We start from the raw sequence: 20,179 nt of genomic DNA on the forward strand, positions 1-20,179 counted from the left end.
TTCAATACTAAAATTAAATAATTGTAAGTGACATAAAAATATCTTTTATTGTTATATTTGTATATGTTTGTAGTAAGTTTTATTGTTAAAGCATAACATGTTTTCAAATGTAAATATTTTCATATAAACATTGTTTTAAACATATGTCCCACTTGGTTTTTACATTTTTATATTGACACTGAACAATAATTTTTGGAATATAGGTTATTTGTTTTGGGGCACACTGTATGTAAAGTGTGCCTTTTCTATCCAGCCACACAAGCTAAGCCGAAATATATTCTTAAGCAGTGATAACATAAATAAAGTAACGAATTTGTAAATAAACTACCCGTTTAATCAAACGAAAATAAGACAATTTCATACAAATAAAAATACTGTAGAGATTGATATTAAAATTTCCATATATTTTAATTAATGTTTACATTCAACTGAAATACCAATAATTATGGCGATACATAATAAACGAAGCGAAGTCAATTAAGTAAAACAAACACACAATTAAATGTTGTTTTTGTGTCAGTTAATATTTACTCTTCATTTAAATGATGTTACGTGAAGTGATGAGGAAATGTCAAGAAATATATTCATTCACATGACTTGTGTTTAACATTTTAGTTACATAAAAAGTACATTGGGTTCGTAAACATTATGTATTTTTATTGAAATAATATAAATAATGAATAATATATTGCATTGTTTTCTAATCTGCATTTTTTATATTAAGAAGTCGATAATAATCGTAAAGATGACAAAAATTAATTATACAAACATAACCAAAAAGACTATTTCCGGCTCAGGCGGTCTATAGTCTAGAAAACAATTTTACAGCTTACAAAATATGATACATTTTGAAGGAGAAACTTAGTACTTTAGATTTGCTATCATGAACTATCCAGAGATACAGAATAAATATAACTATTTTTATTTTAATTCACACAAAAATAAAACTAATCTTTATAACACAAATACTACGCAGATTAAGTAATAAAATGTTATAAAATACATCAATTACAATAACTTTCTAAAGCATTAAAATACGTTAATTCGTAATGAACTTAACTAGTTACTTTTTAAAAACACAAAATTTGTTATGAACTCAAAAATAATATTTGTTATACAATTTATAAATAAGATATTTAAGTCAATGTATCCACTAAACATCTTAAACGAAAACCTACAATTGTAAAATAAATATTATGAATCGAATACATTACAATGGTTTACGGTCCAGGACCAGGGTAATTTACTTTATATTTATAGTAAATTACATTATTTACTACAACATATTGTTATCTGAGAGCACTTGTAAGGTAATTATTCAGGAAGTATACGTTTCTTGTGTGGAAATAGAGCACAGTTTACAGATACACTCCTGAAGCATACAGAGTTTCAGGACACTTCAGTATTGATGAATTACATCATCAGTGAGATTATAGTCTGGTCAAGAGATGTTACCCGGCCTTCTAGAAATTGCGCATTGCCAGTGTGTCTCAATCTTGAAGTGTCGCAAACCAAATGAAACTATACTTATAGGCTCTACTTGAATTTACGTTTTAAAATCTTTAAAAATACATATTGGCTTTGCAAAGGGTTTTAATGTAAATTAGTAAGAAAACAGAACCTCTTTTGAAGAATGAGTTTATTTAACAAAAAAGTAAGCAGGTGACTTGGTTATGAACATTAATTTAAATACCCTAGTATTAGCAACAGTGTGATTTTATTCCAAAATATAAAAAAATAGTTTAACATAAGATATTTTAAAAATAAAATATTAAAAGCTTAGATAAAGTGTTTTTATGGTGCAACTTGAAGCTTAAAAGTTCGTGTGTCTTGTATAAATATGTTAACTAAAATTTTTCAAAGTTACTATAGTAATATGTATTAGATTAAAAATAATACACATGCCATATTTATTAATAGCAATAAATGTAGCTCACTTAGTAATTTATTCATCGCCAATAAATTGATGCGTTTATTAATTCACATAGCACATTTAGTACTGTGTGGAATATAATTTTAGTTTTATTTACCAATCAATAAAACTGAATTTGTGAGAATATTTTATGCGTTTATAATTAATTTTTCAGTTTGTTGTATTTAAATCCTTATATTGGGATTGTTTAAATAACAAAATATCTCAGGTTTATTAAATTGTAATTTTATCGTCCCCAAGAATACAAAGAATAATAATTGTAGTTTCCTTTTGTTTCTTAAGTCTGTGTTGGATGATTTATGACGCAATAATGATTAACGAAAGTATAACATGAATTATATGAGATAATATGGTTATTGTTTATTACCAGTGATAGATTGAAATTATATTAAATCTTACACTAAATGTTATCTCTTCCAATAAATATGACATGGAAACCTACTCAATTACAAGTACTGGAGTATTACTTGAGCTATATTAAAAAAGCACAATGCCGTGGTCACTGGTGAAAGAAGCAGCATCTTTTATAATGATCCCAAGATACACTGAAGAGCTCTCTTGAATGATAGGATTAGTTTAACGACGTTGGAAGAGCGCTTCAAAAATAGAAGTAAATGAAGTAAAATTTGGTTTATCAATTTACGTTTTAAACTAAAACTGTATTTAAAAATACAATTATCTTAACAAATTATACATAAAATTTCATAACCATTGACTTTACTGAATGGTAACATACTTGAGTTAATTTTTATAGCAGTTGAGAAACAATTTTCACTGTATACTCACACAACCTAGATTTTATCTAGAAATCAATAGAAGAATATTTCCCAAGAAAGGACGCAACCATCAGCCTTGCAAAAACTAGCTGGGGGAAATGGGACGGTATGAAAAGGGTTAATATATGTATCTATGATGAGTTCTCAAATTATATTCTTTCTGTCTGAATAAAATTAAAACCAACAGTCAGATAAATACATTTAATATTATTTATTTCACGTCAGACAACTCGATAAAGATACCAAATAGGGTACCTGCATAAGGTTAAGTTAAAGTAAAAATAACATAATTTGAGAAAAAAGCATCATTATCTGTTTTTAACCGTTTAAATACTCTCCTATTTTGACCTTACAAATTAACGTAGCTGATAATTAGTTTCTTCCTTAATGGAGATTTCATTGCCGGTTTCGTGTAAAGCCAGGTTATGTGCTTATATTGGCTCAGGTAATAGATTACTTCTAGGCAGTATATATGTGTGATTAATCAACGTTTGACTCAAGAAATTTTAAGCTATCAACAGACAGCATGGCCGATGACACGGCTACGTAAACATCAATCCAAGATGTTTAGCTTGTTATAATATAACAACCTTCTAAAAGAAGAGTTTGAACATCCTGATACAGATTTGGAGGAATCAAATATTTTACTACCGGAATAAACCAATTATTAGTTTAATAAACTAAATAAATAAACTAAATAAATTTTAATGAAACTACTTAGCCTTTAATAATATTATATTTAATATTTCAGGATTGAAAAAATTACATAAATAATTTAATGTAGGCACCATAAAATTTTAGCGCGGTAATGAAGAAATTAAAATTTTCAGTTTTATTTGTAAAGAATGGAAGTAAAAGAGCGTATCTGATTGAGGGATGGATGAATAAAATCCTCATACATATTGGTAGATCTACCGGGTTGGATAAGAAATATTGTTCATAACTTTGGTCACACTTTCTATTATTGGGATTTATTGGGACTCTATGGCTGCTCTTGAAATGCAATAGAATGTAAGAGCATTCGACATTGGTTGATACTAATTCGTGATGTTGGCTACTTGTTTATAAATTTGGAAGAAATAATATATTGGCGACTTCACGCCTGATTTGTAGATCTGGAAGGATAACCTCGGCCTAAAGTTAAGCAAGAGGCACTTCCCTAAAACAGAGTCCCTGACGAATCCCCAAACTGCTCATTAAATTCTTCTAGATAGCGTCAACAATAATATTTAGTCTAAGCTGCTAGGAGACCGAACAGGGTTAGCATATTCTAGGAGCTAAGAATGGAAGGAGTGTTTTACGGGTTGACCTTTTGATAAATCCTAACATCCTGAGTTGCTTAAATCGTAAACAGAGCGTTGTAAAAATCTTTACGTCATCGGCTCTTGAGTAGGGCTTCCACTGGAAAGATTGAAGTTATTTCATCTTATGAAAACAATAAATAAGCAAAGGCCTAGTAACAAATTGGATAGTAACCCTGGCAATCTTTGTTATCAGGCATCAATTCTTCAGGTACCTACTGAGCAAAGAGCAACAAGCCTTGGATCCTATTAGCCTTCAATTTGAATATACGAATGGAGTGGTCTACATTGTCGAAGGCCTTGGAAAAATCAATAAAGGCGATATATAGCAGTCCTGCCATGATGGCTGATAATAAATTTCTTCAAATAACAACAAATATGATAGTGTTCATTTAGGAAGGTAAATCCACGCTGATTTTGGCTTGAAACAAAGACCTAAGCCGAGACAGTAAAGCACATCAAATATTTTCCCCAAAAAAGAGAGGATAGTTTAGGGATGGTAGTTTTCACTTCGATGGATCACCCAACTTCAATATAGCGACGTCCCATTGCGCGGTTCCCAGGAAATATTCCATGTAGAATGGACAAACTGAGCTGTCGTCAGAGACTGTCACTGCAGTTTCGGAGGAAAGATTGCGAAGTGTTGTTGGGATATTATATAACTATTTTATTTTGCCTTATTATATAACCGTTACCAGTAATTTACGCCTTACTCGAATGTTCTTCTGAATTTCAGGAAGCCAAATACATTGGGCATACATATTTTGGAACATTGTGTTATAATGATAACTTGATATTTATTAACGTAATGGTTGATGCTCAGAACTATGTGGTTGAGGCTTTAATATTGCATCTTTTTTCAAAAATATCTTATAATGCCCTACAAATAAATTATATGTTATATAGTTAAAACTATTAAAGAAGTTGTATAGCAATTATAGGACACGGCTTGCTACTTCGCTGGCTAACAGCAAGCATACGCTGAGTTTCCCTCGACGTACTCGTGCAAATTTTGTTACCAGAACGGCAGAAGAAAATGTTCATTTATAGCATCAAAACGCCTGAAAAATCAGTTTAGGCTTGATGTATTAATATCACTTTGAAATAGGACAAAGGACATTAAATTAAAAAACTGTTTAAAGTTTAAAGAAATAACACTATTTTTAAACTTTTACCAAGCTGAATAATTTCAATGTTAATCACTTTAACACTTAAACAGTGAGCAATCAGTAATGTATCGCCACAGTTTTTAGAATACTAACACATTGGAACATAGTAACAACTATAACTATAATTATTAGAGGATACTCTTTGCCACTTTGCTGCCTTAATGCATCTCTATATTCCCTATTACCCATACCGCTTTTGTTCAAAATTCACGTCAGAATGGGAAACGGTGCTTAACCACTTTAGAGTCACTAAAATCATAAATATATGGAAGGCGTCTCTGCACATGACGGCAATGGGTTCCAACTGTTAGAATAGGTCATTAAAGCATTAAAGACAAGAATTGTCTATCTTCTGTCTCTTGTTCCTCAATGAGTAATGTTTTATTTAATTTGGTTCAATCTCTGTTGAAAAAACTGGTACATGGAGGGCTCATTTTGTCATGTTATATTAATAAAACCTTTTCAAATATATTATATTTAATAATACATTTAGGTCTGAGTTACAAATTAAGAAATGAAATGAATCCACATGAGTCTTCCAGTCTTTCCCCTTATTTCAATAATTTAACTGAAAAAAGTAAAGAAGGATATTAACATTTGATGATTTAACACTAAATGAAAAATGGCTGTTAAATTAAATAAATACAGCAATGATATAATGCAAATAAATTACGATACCTGTTATCCTTTCAAATCTACAGAGTGAGTCAGAAATATGGTAAAATATTTTAAGACGTGATTCTAGAGCTAAAAATGAGGAAAAAATTTATATAAAGGTAGGTCCGGAAACGCTCCATTACTGAGTAATGGCTGGCGAAAGATTTTGCTTTGTTTTCAGTTCACCTGGTGAAATTAGGTGATTCTGAAAGGTTTTGTTCTTACTTTTTAACTCAAATAAGATGGATTTATAAGGAAAATCACCTGAAAAATTAAATAAAACTACTCTAGAGGTTGTAGTGTGAACATTTTTTGAGAAAAAGCATGAAATTTGCCAAAAATCTAATAACAAAAATACCGTCTTAAATGTTTGATGTCGAACAACATTGTTAAATGACCAATAAACCAAATTGTTTTTCCTAATACAGATTGTAGAGAATTCAATTCTAAAAACAACCATAATAATCAAAGTTAATTAAATGTGTAAAAAACTTATTATATTGACTCCTCACGTATTACACTACACAGCAAACTTTTGCTGTTTTATAATAAGATTAAAAATGATGCTCCAAATGTCCTCCATTGTTCAAAATGCACGGACATGCGTCATGCGTCTTCTCATCAAGGATCGAATCCGTTCAAAATCTCCAGGTGCCTGCTTAATGGTTTCTACCATTAGAAATGTTTAATCAGATTTCTTCAATTGTATCTATTGGGGAAGAGTAAACTAATGTTTTTAAATGTCCCCAAAGGTAAAAGTCCAAAGGATTTAAGTCCGGTGATCTTGCTGGCCATGAAACTGGTCCACCTCGGCCTATCGATTGATTTGTGAAACTCTCATTTAGGTGTCCACGAACAGCCAGAGAGTAGTGCGCAGGTGCCCCATCATGCATAAACCACATGTTTTGGCACAAATGCAGAGGTACATCATCAAGCAGGTTAGGTAGCTCGTCTCTTAAAAAGTTTAAGTACACCACGCCATTAAGCCTGGGAGGAAGCACGAATACGACTAAATGATCCGCTAAGATTCCAGGCCAAACATTGACTGAAAACTGATGTTGTGGGCGATTAGGTTTGATAGCATGAGGATTTCTGTCAGCCCAAATGTGGTTGTTATGGAAGTTAATGATAGCTGTTCTTGTAAAGTGAGCCTCATTGGTAAACAAAATTGTATATAAAATGTTTGGATCAGCACATTTTCACAGAAGCCATCGACAAAAACAACATGGGGAGCGTAGTCTTGTGGCAAAAGAGTTTGGACATGCTGGAAGTGGTACGGGTGTAACTAGTACTCGTGTAGTATTCTCCGAATACTAGATTGAACTCTTCTAATTCAACAGTCCTACATGATCGGGCGATGCCTGCATTACTATGCTCCGAAGACTTCAAAGAACCTGTTTCAGATTGGTGTTGATGAATAGTGGCAAAAATCTTGCCCTTGGACACCTGCGGTTAGGAAAGTTCTCTTGATACAGACGTCTTGCTGAAGTACTATTGCTGCGTCCTAAACCATATATTAAAATGCATGGCTGTTAATTCAGAGTTTGAATACACATGAATATTACCTTCCATTTTTAATAAATAAAACACACAACACAAAATTACTAATAAGATGGATGGAAATAACTGGTTAAAATACTTAACACAAGCACATAGTATCTTTACAGTTTGTTGTTTTGTTCAACAGTGAGGTGACATATGTTATCTAATAATAAATTCCCAGCTGATTATTTATTATTTAAAAATGATTAAACAGTTGTTGTTAAAATGATTAATTATTACCAGCTGTTACCAATCAGATACTCGTTCCTTATTATAAAACAGCAAAAGTTTGCTGTGTAGTGTAATATGTGAGGAGTCAATATAATACATTTTTTACACATTTAGTTAACTTTGCTTATTATTTTTGTTTTCAGAATTAAATTCTATACAATCTGTATTAGGAAAAACAATTTGTTTATTGGTCATTTAACAATGTTGTTCGACATCAAACATTTAAGACGGTATTTTTGTTATTAGATTTTAGGCAAATTTCATACTTTTTCTCAAAAACTATTCACACTACAACCTCTAGAGTGGTTTTATTTGATTTTTCAGGTGATTTTCCTTATAAATACATCTTATTTGAGTTAAAAAGTAAGAACAAAACCTTTCAGAATCACTTAATTTCACCAGGTGAACTGAAAACAAAGCACAATCTTTCGCCAGCCATTACTCAGTAATGGAGCGTTTCCGGACCTACCTTTATATAACATTTTTTTCTTATTTTTAGCTCTAGAATCACGTCTTGAAATACGTTACCATATTTCTGACTCACCCTGTATATGAGAGACTTTTCATAGTTATACACAAAATTGTGAAATATTTCTTACTCGTTTACTTAGAATTATATTAAAAAATTTTGTTTCGCTCTCGAGCCTTTTTAATGTTCATGGAAAAAGTTAATATGGCTAAAATTTGTCTCCCTATAATTTAAATTACAATAAATAATAGCAGCGAACGTACGCGTAAAACAAGAATGCGTTTTTAATATCCTTATTTAATATGTTACAGTTTTTTGTGTGAGATGGTAAAACATACATCAGCACATATTTTGATCCGATTGATTACGGATTTGTGATGGCCACGTGCGTGGTGTGTTATTGATTGTATTTCAATTTCAACAATACTGAGTAATAGAGGGTACACTAATGGGTCAAAATATGGATTAAGCACAAGATATATGGTGAACTCCATTGGATCGTTTTTACATAGTTGATTGTTTTTCTACTGGAGGAGTTCCTACGTAGAACAGAAACACTTCTGCAACGTCCTTCAGTGTTAAATAATTATATGCCGTTTGTTATATGTTTTTTTTGTAAATAATTATATACACAGTATATATATACACACACAAAAAAGAACTTATGACTTCAAAATATGAATATATATATATTCATATTTGGAAGTCATAAGTTCTTTTTTGTGTCGGAAAATATTTGCAATCGATAATTAACACAGAGTATAATGATTGAAAGTTAAAATACTAAGCCATGGATTATTTAACACAACACGCATAAAAAAAACATCTGACCTATTCTACGATGGTAATATCACAAACCCTAATCGCATTGCAAATATGAGATTAAAAAACTATTGGAAGTTGACCATATGCATTATTAATTAAGACAATAACTGTTTGAATTAGCTATGATTTAAAATAAATACCTAAAGAAAATTGTAACTTAAAAATTAATAAATATACGAACAATCAATCAAAGTTAGTTTTACGAAGTGAACATGTTGGCGAGTATTTATGTCTTTAGATTGGAATTCTCATTAATTATAAAAGCACGCATTATTTTTTCCTTCCTAACCAGTTTGTTCTACTCGTCTTTCGCGAGTCCGTTCTTAACCAACTATTCAAACAAATCTCCTAGTGCCCTCCATAAAGAGAGGTCTGCATTATCCTTTACGATAAGGACAAAGAGTTGGGCCTTTCATTAAATGTAGAAGTTGTACGGTGTAGTTTTGTCATAGTTACATATTCAACAGTTGCTCTGGCAAGGTGATGCATTAATAATTAATTATAACTTACACAGACAGTCTGACTGGTCCTTATGCTCTGCTGTACAACATTAGACCGCCATCTCTGCTTGTTGTGATAAGGAGAATATGCTTTGGGTCCAGTGAGATATACTCACGCTCCCTAAATGATGAATCGTATCCGTCCTCTATGGTGTACATAATGGGCCAGCTGTGTGGGCAAATCTCGCCAAAATACGCGATTACATTCAAATTTAAGGAGTTTAGATTAAACATGCCATGATGTACCTAGGCCACCCTTCCATCTCCATGTTTCTAACTTAATGCTCTTACCTTACTAACCACACAAAAATTTATGTCACATTTGGTCCTTGCTCAATTTAACATTTTAGTTAATTAGCCAGTTTATAGAAAGTTGTTGAGAAAATCGAAGACAATAAATTTCCCAGAACTGACGTAAAAATTATAAATATGGGTTGGAAGGCAAATATATATATATATATATCTTATATGTATGTATATATCTTATATATGTATTTAATTATATATATATACAATTTAATTAATTAATAAAACTCTCGCCATCAACTTCAAGTGAGCTAGAAATCCGTATCCTGTATTTACAGAGATTTATAGTTTGGAATACTTAAAAAAAAAAAAACGAATTCTTTTATAATATTACACAATAATGCTTAATCGAATAACAATAAAAATAACTAAGTAAACACTTAACACTTTGAACTCTTCTTATTGTTTTTAGTAAAATCTAAATTAGTTACTGGATTGAATACTGTATACAAAATATTTGTACTGAGTACTCTTGGTTCACATAATTTATACGTATTAATATTTTTTTATTTCGAGTTAAATTTCCAATATCACGTCATAACATTTTATGCTACCTTCAAAAAGATGTGGGGCTTAAGAAAAAAAAACTTTAGCAATTTCTTATCGTTACTGTTTCTCTGTATGACATTTAAAGTTTAGAACTTAAAAAACAATAAAAATCATGTTAACAATAAGATCTGGAAAACACTAAAGTTTTATTTCATTGGCACAAGATGATAACTTAATATAGTTGTACAAATAATGACACTGTATTTTCTGAATAAAAAACTAGAAATTAAACTTATGTCAATTAAAACTAAATCTCATATTCAACATCATATTTAATTGCCAGTTTTCTCACAGAACGTTTTTATTTATAATATGATAAATGTTTAAGCTCTACAGACTAAGCCAAACTTACTTTGAATTTCACTTGTAAAACTTTTTGTCTCATCGGTCGGGCAAATAATATACAAGAAACTTGTTAGTGAAGAAACCTCACTTGGGAATTCTCCCGCCCGTCATGAGAGTATGAGGTTTCTTCAGTCTTGTCTTAGATAAGGTTTTCTATTTGCAAAGCAAGGTCAACCATATTGATTTACAGAAAATTGGAAACACTTTGATTTTGAACAATTACGTAAAGATGAGTTAATCGTTATAATTGGACAATTGAGTATCGTATTTGAAAATATAATTAATTTTATTTTCTGAACCTTATTATAAGTTAACTGTTGAATAATTTTAATCTCCGTGATTACTTTTATTGGTTAGGCATTAGCAACAAGTATTACTCGAGAAGCTAAAGAAATGTATTTCTATCTGACTATTTGTTGCACTTGAATTTTTTTAATGCAGCTAAATTTCTATGTAAGCAAAATTAAGTTTTATGTATGTGCATGCCAATCTATGCCATTATCTTCAACTAAGAGGGCATACAAAGCTAGATTCATTCAAAGAAGTACTTGGTCCGCGTAGGAAAACCTCATAACACAATCAATTATAAACCAAAACAACACATAGAATAAAGAAAATTGCATCGATAATTGAATGTTTCAATGAATACTATATGTTTCTTTTATAGTTGCCATAGATAAGTAAGAATCCTGGTCATATACATGGTCTGTTAGTACTCATGCATTAAAAATGTGTCGCTTAATCTGTCCACCGCCAGACCTAAGTGGAAAAGTGTAAATGTTAGCATAACCAAGAATCTAGTCAATACAAAGAGAAGAAAAATACTGGGATCAAAAGTTATCAGAAACGAAAAAAAGATTATTTTACAGTCACAAAATGGTCATACTCACAGACTCTCTTCGGAAATGTACAGACCTCGAGTTTTCAGACTGTAAGAATTTTCAAAGCGCGAAGGATTTTCTAAGGTACTCAGATATCATTGGTTCCAGAAGACAGAAAATCTGAAGGACATCAAGGTCTAGAGGATGGGTTAACATTAAACAGACTTTTACCCGATCAGGCATTGTTAATGACTAAGAACAAGAGCTAGTGATGTTTTGGACATTGAATATTATAGAATTCTCCTAAATTTGATTGTCCTATAAACTTCTTTTACACTTATTTACCATGACATATAATGTCTGTTAAAAATAAAGAACTAATAAATATTGCTTTAGTATACATACCTATAAGTTATTTATATTAAAATAAATAACTTGTGTACTCTTAAGCTATATAGTAGGAAAACATTCATGCAGGAAATATCAAAATAAAGCGTCACTTATTACAGATGCAATATAACAGGACGACACGAAATCCTATTTAATTGTAGCAGGTACAGAGAGTTTTAAGACCTTAAGCCTTGTAGTCGTTAAAAGTATTTTATTTTGTAGAAACTATAGGGAACTGTTAATTGCCGGAAAACTAACATCTCATATCAAAAAGCCACGAATCTTTGAAAAAACATAGGGTCTTTTAATTTTTGTAACATACTTTTTATTTCAACAGTGTTACACTCCATCATAAGTATACATAATTTTAAATGCCTTTTCTTATATATAACATTTATTAAATGTATAATATGATGTTGTTAATCAAAACATACCATATAAATTATACAATTTTAGATCAACTCTTCGTTGTAAAAGTTTCATTCTTCTTTTAGTTATTCGTTATCCATAATACGTTGCATTTATGTTTGGTTTTATTAACATTTCATATACTCGTAGAAAAAAGAACAAAAGAGTTCCTAATAATATTATTATGAAAAAAGTTTTCCATAATCATTTCTAAATTTAGAAAAATAATTAAAGTTATATAATTCATATTATGAATATATTGTTATATAAATAAGAATTGTATCACTTGTAATAAAAACTCATTTATTCAGATCCTAAACTGAATTTTACTCCAGCCAATCCGGACTCTCTCTACCTGACCCTGTACAGCTTAAATGTAATAGATAAACGTTTTTTAATTTGAAAATTGAACCATACGAGCCACAAATCTAGAGGGACCGTGTGGCACTTCGTAGCAAGATTATAATAATGGCTTCGTATGAGCCTGCAGTTGCAGTGTAAGTCATTGGATCTTACCAGTATTATATCACACCATCATTAGTTAATTTGTGCAGTGTGACAAAGCAGCTCTATGAAATTAAATATTACCCTAACGTTTTTAATAGTTTAATTAAATGAATCTTTTTCGATTAGATAAAAACGCTGTTTTTATGTCAATATTAGTTTCTCTAACCTTTTTTATGAACAGTGACATCATCCCTTTCTTCAGCAGGTAGCAAGTACAATACTGTTGGGTAAAATGAGCTTACGAAACATTAAATCGTCTTTCATAGCATGTCTTTAGTCCATAAACAAATAGGATATATTCAAACGCTCGTTATAAACGGTGAGATTTATATGATTAAAGTTACCACCTTATCCAAAATGGTAATTTAAAGTGCATCTATTTCGTTTTTTCGCTATCGTCGATTTTTTGTTTTATTAATATTAAACACATTTTTATTTGATATGTGAAAGTTTATTCAAAGAAAATTATAAGTAAGCTTATTTGCAGGCTTTCCGAATAATCATTTAGAAAAACATTTTTCACTCTCCCAAATATTGAGAAACTCCCGAATATCCGCATGTTATACATTATGGGAGGGACCGGAGTATATCATTAGCCCAAGTATATTTACGTTGGACTTTCTATTACTTGAAAGTTACCACCTTGCCTTGCCATTGAAATACAACAATGTTGTTTACAGATTTTATCGTAAAATTTATGTGTACTGTTCATTATGAATTACTAATTCATAACGCTTGTTTGATTTCTATTTTGAAAAGAAAAACTAATGCTTCATTTTTATCAGTTTCTAATTTTGTAACTTATAGCGATGGCGAGTTGCCTAGATCCTATTATTCTTTCCAGTATTAATAGTTTAGCACTAATTGTATAATTGAAAGACTGTGTCGGATTTACCACATAAGAGTCTGTAAAATTGATTCCCAATACAGTTCTACAGGTCTTAAAATATTAATATTATATACCTGTACCGATAACAATAACACTATTAGTCGGTGTGAAAACTCTTTCACTGAGCAGGTTTGGTGACAGAAACGAGGGAAAGTGGTTGTCACATTGGTTTCATGATTTCGTAATATTTCAGTATAATAGTTGACAGCATTATATTATTTTAAATTGTAAATATTTTTAATATTCGGTAAATGGCCTTTTTTGCATGACATATAATTTATTATAATACAGTCCAGTTGTGTTTAAGAACTAATTTTTATTTTTATTTAATTATATACAGATACATTCCTGTAGAAATAGGTAACTGTGAAATATCACATTATCCAGGTTAAACATTACTGTACACAAAACATATAATTAAAATCTAACCCAGCTTTTTTAAAGAATAACTTATGATTTTACTAGGCTTTGATAAAAAGTAAATAAATAAAACCTACTATACAATTTCTATAAAATTAACTCAGCTAATATTAAAGACTTATACTATGTGGTCTCTTAACCTGTTTGGAATGGTAGTTGGAGTTATGAGTAGTGTGGATATATTTTTTAATATTTTGATGGAAATACACCTATTAAACCATTTTCTTAATTCATTGAAACTTACGACTGATGGTAGTTGAAATATATGTTAAATATACAATACATACATGGAAGAATTCAGATTTAATTTAAATATACTTATTTAGTTATATATATATATATATATTTACCCGAGTATTTATCGGTCAGAGTGGTATAACCACGATGTAGGAAAACAAGTCTCATGTTGGTCTTAGTTGAAATCAACCAAGTTCCTGTTGAAATTTAACTAATCATATAGCTCACTGTAGGAAGTTGTAAGTACTAAGTTTTTCTTCATTAAAGTATGATAAATTGTATCTCTATCGGTATATGTAATAAAATGTATATACATCTGGTATCGATAATAATGCGTTGTCACAAGTAATTTCAAAACTTTAACACATCACTCTGATATTAGATCCGTTATTTTATATATTTCACCATGGGGTCAAATCAGTTAAGCATCATATATTATATGAAATCATTTTTAAGTTGCTTGCCGCTTGTCGTACTGGCTGTTAAAATATCAATATAATCCAAGAGCTGAGAACCAATTCCAATTCTGTAAGCACGCAAACATGTTTTTCTCGATATGTTTAGAGAAATTTCCACAAGGAAAGAAATTTATAGTCAGCTGCGCTACTTTTGGTGGAGATCAAGAGGGAAGGGTATCAAAAGGATAAGAATATGAAATGATAAATTTCCCAGATAATATTTTTCTAAGTTTGATACTCGTAATTAGTTAGAAGTTTGTTTCTGAAGATGGAAAGATTGTGAAAGAAACAGGATTTTTCCGGACATTTGCCATCCTTCACTGATACAAAAAATGGGAGTCGTAGATAATTGGTCGGTGAGTACAGACCTACTGTGACCTTTATTCTGTAGTTAAGTTTTAATAACTTGTGTTGTGTTTAGTTTTTTATTAAGTGCATGTTTTAGAGTTAGTGAAGTGACACACAATATGGTGGTTGTGATTCCTGACTTAAGCGTGTCACAAACGCTCTGGTATGATTTATTTATTTTAACCTAGGTTACAATTACGTGTTAGTTAGTTTTTTACCCGAAGAATAGATCAGATTGCAGATCTCGAAACGTAGTGTTACTGATTTTTTGTATCACTGAACGATGGAAAATATCCGGAAACATTCAGTTTATATCACTCGTAATTAAATGTTAAATAATTCACAACGAGCAACCCTTATAAAGACTCTCATATGATATGGTGAATTTCTTCTCTTTTTCATTAAATTAAATAGTAACCAACATTCCTGTGATAGTATAAGTACTACTTGAGCTGCAATAATGATCATATAGAGCAACATTAAACGTCCAGTTGCTTAAAATGTTCCACACAACCTCCATAAAATTTAAATGTGTAATTGTTATATCACAGCAGATATTATATTATATTAATAATCAAAAATCGTAATTAGTTTATGTAACAGCCTCCAGCAATTCAAATTTCATACACAACACGTAACTACATAAAGCAACTGTGGTCATTTCTGAAACTTATTAAACCTATCAATTACTGTAAACTTAAATGGGCTGGAATAACTACGGTACACTTTATCAGCAACATTTCCCATTATTACTTCCATGTCAGAAAGTATTTCGTATTACTCCGATAACACATTCTGCTAAATATCTGATCACAAAATTAATTAATGACATTCTCTACTGTTTGTCCAAACAATGGTGTTCGACAAAAGGATTCATGAGTTAATATATTACACTCTATATAATTTCTCTCTATCTTCATTAACATTCTGTATACAGTATTACTAAGTCGGAAACAACCCCATTTCCGTGTGTAATTTATGGTTGTGGTTTAAATCCTAACCGGAATTACATCTCACTCTATAACGTGTTGAACAATAGTGTTAACGCTCTGTACGTGTCATAATCCTAGATAGAATTTTAGTATGCATTATTCTTTAATAATATGTAAGCAGTGGCTTAGTTTAATCCACATGAAGCCTAATTTATTGAATATAAATTGCTCTAAACACTTCAAAATCCGTCACCATTTCTGACACAACGATTAAACTATATCTTTTTATTTCACACTTAATATTTGATTTCAAACGATTCAAACGGTCATAATATAGATGTTATCTAGATTACTGTCACTTAATTTGACGTAAATTAAACTGTGATATTTATTATATTCAGTAAATTAAATAATTCTCCAAAATTTTTATAAAAGGTGTTTATTAATAATAAGTAATGTATCGTTCATCATCTTAGGTAAGACAATATTTTTTACTTTAGGGTGACTGACTTGCTTACTTGTTTTCGTCTTTTTTATATTTGTCAAAACATAAACTAATGAAACCAAAGTCTTTTCTGACACACCAAAATCAAAATTTCCAATTTACCAATGTTTATTATTTAAGTGGCGATGTACAGGTAGTACATGTAGAGTTTCATATTAAATTTTAATCCTCCGTGTCTAATCGTTCGAAGCTACCTGTGCGTACAGACAAAACATCAATCGGATTTCGTTCAACAGAAACTTGAGGGAGAGTCTTCGATAAACGCTTAAAAGATAAACAATAAAATAACTTATATGTCAGTAAAATATTTGTAAATCATGTTTAAGTATCCTAGACGCAAGCGTTACTGCATGGGAAGTAAAATAATAATCAACGAGAAGATATTTCTCACCACGGTTCGCTGTGCTAACCGGTGATCTAAATTAAAGTTATGAAGATAATATTAGCTGCAGTAGTACATGAACTTTAAAAAACTTATGTTAACAATTTCAATGTTAGCTTCTCTTAGCGTACCAGTAAAGTGACAATTATCTTCAATTTAATCTTAATAAAATATATAATCCTTAAATATCGCCAATGTTACAAGTCTAAATTTTGATATAAAATGCCTTCTTCAATTCATTTTCAAGTTTTATTTTATCTTTAAAAATGCATTTTTTCTACAGAATTTCACAATTTATTGAGCTCTTCAAATAATTTTGTGGAAACATTTGTAAATTATCATAATTGTTAACTACTTAACATATAGTATTGTACATTGTATTTGTTACATTAGAACCTAGATATAATGTAAATCCATTAGGAATATGAGTCTGAATTTAAGAGGTTTTTGTTGATTTTACAAAAACATTTTTATAAGTTTGAATTTTTTCTAAAACACAATCAAAATTGAAATAAAATACATAATAATTGAAAATATTTAATTCTGTACATATTTAATGTGAATTTATTCTGAGTTTTAATCTTACTAGACACTATGGAGCTCAATATAATTTAAGATTCATTGAAATGCGTTCAGCTTTTTGAATTTCCGTTAAACAATTTATAATAATCTATCTATTTAAAGTATTACTTAGTAGCTACACCGCTATTTCCGATACAACAAAAAAGGGGTTTACGATTCATAAAGCTTGTTATTATGGAACAAAAATTCAATTTAAATTCTTTCCGTTTCATATATTACTAGCTCATAGACGTTATGTGTAACTGTTTTTGTTTAGGCTACATATTTGATATGCTATCGTTTTAGTCTTTATATAAAAAATTTAAAAATTTTTACTTTTTTGGGAAATGATTGAAAACAAGTGACATAAATAAAACAAATTAAAAATTTTAACTCATTACAATTTTAGTTTTGTGTCTAGACTATGCCTTGTTCTAAATTCCGGTTCCTTATATGTATGTTTCTAAGAGTTTTAAATTAATAGTTGAGTAATTATACTTGAATTTAATAAGCTTAAGTATATGCTCTTAGCACATAAAAAGTTGTATGCTAACGGTAAATTATGTAATAATAAGCTTTTTATACTACTATAAACTACGATTTATGACAACACTTAAGTAAGCATAATTTATTTCACAATCGCATAATTTCTATATAGTGTATTTTCAAAATTATTTTCTCGAAAAGTGATTTTTTAAACAATTCAGTAAATTAGGTAAAAATTTTGTTATCTTTATGAAATTAAAATCATTGATCTACAGTAATGATAATTAAATATTATCTTGGATATATGTTTTTCTCTCTTACACAAAACGGACGTTAATCATTAAGTAACGAATCTTCGAAATAAGATTTGGAACAAAACGCACTTGTTGGAATGTACAATTGTGTCAACACTACCATAGCCTCAATCTAAAGACAAACTCCTCTAAATCTAACGTTTTGAATTTCACTTTAAACTCAGTAGACTTCGAGTATGGATCCAGCGTCATGTTAGCGGATACAATACTAGAAGAATTCTATTCCTCCAATTTCCTAGGTAATTAACCTACATTAAAGTTTCACATGGAATGTTCAAATCGACGTTTGCTCAAAATTAGCCACAGGCATTTATGTTCTGAAGTCTCTAGTAAAATACTGCCTAAGTCAAGTTCTGATAACGGCGTATTATGGCTTGATTTATTCCCACTTCACATACGGATTGTTATATGTTATAATGTGAGCTTCATAAAAATTCATGTGTAAAATATACGGATTATAATTTGGAAATTATGAGAAAGAATATATACTAAGGCGTTCTATTAGTTGTAATGCAACATCATAATCCAAGGAGGGTTCACTACTGAACGCTTTATACCTGCGTTAGAATATGTACTAGGTATAGTAAAAACCGATGTCACTTATCTATGCAAAACAATTTCTAGGTTCGGTACATTACTAACAACAAATATAGAAATATTGGAATAAAAACAGCTAGTCGATGATTCTAGTTTACTACGAGTATTCACTGGTGGAGTGGGTGGGGCTCGTTAATGTTGAAGGCTTTTTAAAATCTAACTATGAGGGGTCATGGGTTCCCCTCTCGCTTGATTAGAAAATGCTGGAACACAACTAGCCAGCCTTCCCTTTATTCAAGATGACAAGACTAAGAGCACTTTATTCCTCCTCATTGAATCTCGACCTCCTCATTATCTTCTGATCCTAAATGAACGCAACAGAACAGGTTTTAACCACATAGTTACATTATATGAGTCTTAAAAATGAAACCTCACTCACTACTTCAAAATTCTAGTTTTCATGACCCGTAATTAATTTTATTTAACTACTGAGCCAATAATCATAAACTCTAAAATAATCTATTGCTTGGAATAACAATAATATTGTTATTAAAATTATTTCACTTAGTAACTGACTTGTTTATTCCTAAATAAATATCAGAAATAATTAAAAGGAAGTTGGACAAGCTTCACGTATATTATAATTCATAAAGGTGTCCTTACAAACAATTGTGATTTATGTTTTCATATGTAAAATCAAAAACAGTTGATTTTCAAAAACAGCCCTGGTATACAAAAGAATTAACATGTATGAAAAATAATTTGATTGCTTTGAGTCAAATTCTGAAAGAGACACCTTCGTCCAATTTGAAACAACAGCTTGCCAATTCTAAACTAAAGTACAGAAAAGCTATTTCTGAAGCCAAACAGGCTTATTGCAGAGAAAAAATAGAATGTAGTAGAAATAAGTGCAAGGCAGCTTGGGATTTAATAAAAAAAGACACTCAAGGTCATACTAGCAATAGTAGAGTTGGAATCTCACCCCAAGAATTTAATGACTTCTGCATAAACTCAGTTAAAAAACTAAGGCAAAGTGCCACTAATCCTAATATAACACCCCAGTGTTATATGTCAAAATTAAATGTTACTCCTGCTCAGTTCTCTTGGAAATTAATTACTCAAGAAGATGTTTTAAAAGCAGTTAAAAGATTAAAAAATTCAAATAGTTGTGATTTTTACAATATGTCAAATAATTTATTAAAACAAATAGTTCCATCCATAGTACTTCAATTGACTTTTGTATTCAACATATGTTTGGCCAATGGTGTTTTCCCTGCTGAACTGAAAATTTCTCGGGTCTGCTCAATTTACAAAAAGGGTCCAAAAAACCAGCCGGAAAGCTATAGGCCAGTCTCAATTGTACCTGCTATATCTAAGTTGC

Source organism: Homalodisca vitripennis, chromosome 5, assembly GCF_021130785.1.
Source record: "Homalodisca vitripennis isolate AUS2020 chromosome 5, UT_GWSS_2.1, whole genome shotgun sequence".
Taxonomy (NCBI): Eukaryota; Metazoa; Arthropoda; class Insecta; order Hemiptera; family Cicadellidae; genus Homalodisca; species Homalodisca vitripennis.